Source organism: Tachyglossus aculeatus, chromosome 1 (genome assembly GCF_015852505.1).
Source record: "Tachyglossus aculeatus isolate mTacAcu1 chromosome 1, mTacAcu1.pri, whole genome shotgun sequence".
In the NCBI taxonomy this organism is placed as follows: Eukaryota; Metazoa; Chordata; class Mammalia; order Monotremata; family Tachyglossidae; genus Tachyglossus; species Tachyglossus aculeatus.
In genome coordinates, this window is record NC_052066.1 from 92,471,519 (window position 1) to 92,476,917 (window position 5,399).

Here is a 5,399-nt window from a genome sequence, read left to right on the forward strand (position 1 = left end):
TTATTGTTATTATTATTACAACACAACAATATAACAGGCACATTCCTTGCTATCAACAAGCTTACAACCTAGAGGGAGGTTACTATCTTTAATATTCCTTACTGACAATGGCTATGTATAGCATACCTGCACTCTGCTCAGGTAGCAGTTTGGATGGGAAGGAGAGGGTGGATTTTAGTGACGTTATTAAGGTAGGATTGACAGGGTATGGTGACAGAATATGTGGATTTAAAGAAAGATGTCGAGAATAATGCCAAGTTTATGGGTTTATGAGATGGGGAGACTAGTGGTGTTGTCTACAGTGATGGGGAAGATGAGGAGTTCTGTTTTGGATATATTAAGTTTGCAATGTCAGTGGGACATCCAAGTAGAGATATCCTGAAGGCGGGGGGAAATATGAGTCTAAAGGGAAAAGAGGTCAAGGTTGGACAGGTAGATTTGGGGGTGATCCATATAGAGATAACAGTTAAAGCCATGGGAGCAAATGAGTTGTACAAGGGGAAGGGTGTAGAGGAGAATAGAGGGGGAACCAGAGCTCAGCCTTGAGGGTAGGAGGCAGAGGAGGAGACTGAGAAGAAGTGGCCAGAGAGAGCAGTTCTCCCCCTCCTATCTTGTTGTTGTTGTTTTTTCATGTCCAACCCATAGTGACACCATGGACACATATCTCCCAGAATGCCCCACCTCCATCTGCAGTCGTTCTAGTAGTGGATCCATAGGGTTTTCTTGGTAAAAATGTGGAAGCAGTTTACCATTGCCTCCTTCTGTGCAATAAACCTGAGTCTCCTCCTTCGACTCTCCCATTCAACTGCTGTCCAGCATAGGTGAGTTTTGATATGTAGCAGATTGCCTTCCACTTGCTAGCCACTGCCCAAGCTAGGAATGGAATGGATATGCCTCTGCTAGACTCTCCCTCCCATAGTCAAGACTGGTAGAGTACTGGAAACTCTCCAGGTGCGACTCCAAGAGGTGCCTCCTGTCTTACCTAGCTGATTTCCTACTACGACTCACCCATCACATTTCCTCCTTTAATTCCAACCTACTCACTGCATCTCAATCTCATCTCTCTCACTGCTGACCCCTTCTCTTGGCCACTGCTGACTCCTTCTCCTCTGCTGCCCTCCCTCCTCATATGTGACAATTACTCTCCCCTACTTCAAAGCCTTATTGAAGGCACATTTCCTCCAAGGCCTGTCAAAGCCCTCCGCTCCTTTTCTCCCACTCCCTTCTGCGTTGCCCTGACTTGAACCCTTTATTTATCTCTCCTTCCAGCCCCACAGCACTTATGTACATATCTGTAATTTATGTATTTATATTAATTTCCGCCTGCCCCCCAAGACTGTAAGCTCATTTGGGGCAGGGAATGTGTCTGTTCATTGTTATACTCTAATAATAATAATAATAATGGCACTTGTTAAGTGCTTACTGTGTGCAAAGCACTGTTCTAAGAGCTAGGGGGAATACAAGATGATCAATTTGTCCCACGTGGGGCTCACAGTCTTAATCCCCATTTTACAGATGAGGTAACTGAGGCTCAGAGAAGTTAAGTGACTTGCCCAAAGTCACACAGCAGACATGTGGTGGAGCAGGATTCGAACCCATGACCTCTGACTCCAAAGCCCGTGCTGTTTCCACTGAGCCACGCTGCTTCCTACTCTACTCACCCAAGTGCTTAGTACAGTGCTCTGCACACAGTGAGCACTCAATAAATACGATTGAATGAACGAATGAATAGTGATCTGTCCAACATTGCACTACACAAGTTTTCTGTGATTATTACATCCTTAAGGTCACCCTTCTTGATGAGGTTTCACTGAATTCATTCATTCAATTTTATTTATTGAGCACTTGCTGTGTGCAAAGCACTGTATTAAGTGCTTGGAAAGTACAATTTGGCAACAGAGAGAGACAATCCCTACCCAACAATGGGCTCACAGTCTAGAAGGGGGAAGACAGACAACAAAACAAAACAAGCAGACAGGCAAGTAGAATGAGAGAGAAAGAGCAAGAGAGAAAGAGCAAGAGGCAGAGAGATAGACTGAAAGACAAAGACAAAGAGCGAGACGGAGAGACAGAGACCTCTTGGGTGTGTCTATAGTGTTCTCCTTCATTTGGTAAGTGGAAGGTGTTGTTCAGCATATTCGCCCAGCAAAAGGATAACCATTGCTGTACAGCCAGCCAATCCCATGAAGCCTTTCTTTCATGTGAAGGAGCGTGGCCTAGTGGATAGAATACAGGTCTGGGAGTCAGAAGTACGTGAGTTCTAATTCTGGCTCTGCCACTTGTCTGCTTTGTGACCTTGGGCAAGTCGCTTCACTTCTCTGGGCCTCAGTTACCTTCTTTGTAAAATGGGGGTTAAGACCGGAAACCCACATGGGACATGGAACGTATCTAACCTGAGTAGCTTGTATCAACCCCAGCACTTAGTACAGTGCTTGGCACATAGTAAGCACTTAAAAAATACTATATGAAAAATAATGTGTGTGTACTGCTATCATCTTTAGTGTTAAAATCAACCAGTATGAGTTATAAGATGAAGTTTAAGTTCAGAACAATTCAGAATGGACAAAGTTAGGTTTTCAAACTTAGATCCTTCTAGAACCTATTAGTGTGAAGATGAAAGGACTTTAAAGAAATGAGGCATCAGAAGGAGAAGCAAACTCACTTGACTAGCTCATAAAAATAAATTCAAAAAATCAAAATTGATCATTAAAAAGTAAGCTAAATGTAAATAACCTGAATTCTTCTTAAATTTATGCAATAGGCCATCAGAATCTCCAGTGGTTAAGCTATGCCAGAAAAATCACCTGTGGTCTTGGGTGGTACAGAGATTAAGAAAAATGATCTGACACTGTTCTTTGAACATTATACCCTTAGAAGTGAATGATTTCAATATGGGTATTTTTGCAAAGGCAATTATTTCACTAAACACAGATCAAAAGGCTTTTTGGGGTTTTTTTAAGGGTGGATTATAATTTTTTTAAAAAATTGGGCAGGGAAGGTTCTACCAATATCATTTATAAAAATAGTAATAAGTACAGGTGTTTCGTACCTAAGTGAGATAATTCTAGAACAAAACCATCGAGGTAGGCCAGTAAATTGGCCGAAGTACTATAGTAAACTGAAAGGGAATCAATTTTGTAGTTCTAGAAGTAAAGCCAGAGGGAATATCCCTGCAAGTTTCTTGTTTTGTCTTACTCTATCGAGTTGTTTCTGAACCACAGTGACTCCATGGACACATCTCTCGCAGAATTACCCATCTCCATCTACATTCTTGCTGATTGTGTATCCAATGAGTTTCTTGGTACAAACTATGTAAGTGGTTTACCATTGCCTCCTTCTGGGCAGGAAATTTCAGCTTCTGCCCTCAACTCGCTCCCATGCCACTGCTGCCCAGCACAGGTGAGTTTTGTCTTGTAGCAGATTGCCTTCCACTCACTAGCCACTGCCCAAGCCAGGAATAGAATGGTCAGGCCTCTGCTTGACTCTCCCTCCCATAGTCAAGACTGGTAGAGTACTGGAAACTCTCCAGGTGCGATCCTGAGAGGGTCTGCAAGTTTAGTTAGTAAAAATAAAATGATCAAAGATTTCAAATGTCAACCATATTCATTCATTCAATCATATTTATTGAGCGCTTACTGTGTGCAGAGCACTGTACTAAGCACTTGGGAAGTACAAGTTGGCAAAGTATACAGACGGTCCCTACCCAACAACCATATCTGAAAAAGGCAATAGCCATCACATATTACTGTAATCCCAGGTTTGGGAGTCAGACATCATGGGTTCTAATCCCGGCTCTGCCACTTGTCAGCTGTGTGATCTTGGGCAAGTCACTTAACTTCTCTGGGCCTCAGTTCCCTCATCTGTCATATGGGGATGAAGACTGTGAGCCCCACGTGGGACAACCTGATTACCTTGTATCTACCCCAGAGCTTAGAACAGTGCTTGACACCTAGTAAGTGCTTACCAAATAGCATCATCATCATCATTATTATTATTTATCAAGCCTGCTACACTTGCTTTGTGTAGGACATTGTACCATTGGCTTTAAATCATTCAATCACCTTGTTCATTCATTCATTCAATCATATTTATTGAGCGCTTACTGTGTGCAGAGCACTGTACTAAGTGCTTGGGAAGTACAAGCTGGCAACATATAGAGATGGTCCCTACCCAACAGTGGGCTCACAGTCTAGAAGGGGGAGACAGACAACAAAACAAAACATATTAACAAAATAAAATGAATAGAATAAATATGTACAAATAAAATAGAGTAGTAAATACGTACATACATATATACAGGTGCTGTGGGGAGGGGAAGGAGGTAAGGCGGGGGGGATGGGGAGGAGGAGGAGGGGGAGAGGAAGGAGGGGGCTCCGTCTGGGAAGGCCTCCTGGAGGAGGTGAGCTCTCAGTAGGGCCTTAAAGGGAGGAAGAGAGCTAGCTTGGCAGATGTTTTCCTACCTCACCTTCTATTCTCCTACTTTAACCCAGCCCACTCACTTCATTCCATCTTTTCTATTTTGCTGCTGACCTTTTATCCATATCCTACTTCTGGCCTGGAATGCCCTCCCTCGTTAATTGCTCACCCCCACTTCAAAGCCTTGTTGAAGGCCCATCTCCTCCAAGAGGTCTTCTCTAACTAAGCCCTACTCTCCTCTTTTCCCACTCCCTTCTGCATCACCCTCACTTGCTCCTCCATTCATCTTTCCACCCATCCTTACAGCACATATTCATTCAATCATATTTATTGAGCACTTACTGTGTGCAGAGCACTGTACTAAGCGTTTGGGAAGTACAAGTTGGCAACATATAGAGACGGTTCCTACCCAACAGTGGGCTCACAGTCTAGAAACGTACACAGAAACATACATAGTCTATGTACATATGTATGTATCTGATATTTATTAATTTATCTATTTACTTTTATATGTTAATGTCTGTCTCCCCCTCTAGACTGTGAGCTTGTTATGGGTAGGGGCTATGTCTGCTTGTTGTTGTACTCTCCCAAGTGCTTAGTACAGTATTTCGTACAGAGTAAGTGCTCAATAAATGTGATTGATTTGAGTGAATGAATTGTACAAAGATTTGAGAGGTTATAACAGTAGGAGACATGATCCCTGCCCACCGGGAGTTTGTCTTCTAACTGGGGGAGGCAGGAAGACACAATTAAGGAATCATTGAATCAGAGGTATTTATTGAGTGCTTACTGTGTGTAAACCATCGTACTTAGTGTTTAGAAAAGAACAGTACAGTAGAGTTGGTTGACACAATCCCTGCCCACAAGGATGTTACAGTCTTTGTACATATAATGAGAGCAGAAACTGTAATGAAAGTAAATAAACTGTTTCCTTGTCAAGAAGGCAGACAATTATGTCCTGCTTGTAGCATCTGGGATGTTTT

At 42.7% G+C, this 5,399-nt stretch overlaps 2 non-coding genes across 2 annotated transcripts; both read right to left on the bottom strand.

The window, feature by feature from the left end:
• Positions 1–831: 831 nt before the first annotated feature.
• LOC119936216 lies at positions 832–969 on the bottom strand. The gene has a single exon (XR_005453666.1). It is a non-coding gene; the product is annotated as a small nucleolar RNA SNORA7 (small nucleolar RNA).
• A 2,440-nt stretch (positions 970–3,409) lies between these two features.
• On the bottom strand, positions 3,410–3,547 carry LOC119936383. Its single transcript, XR_005453725.1, has one exon. It is a non-coding gene; the product is annotated as a small nucleolar RNA SNORA7 (small nucleolar RNA).
• Between the last annotated feature and the right edge of the window lie 1,852 nt (positions 3,548–5,399).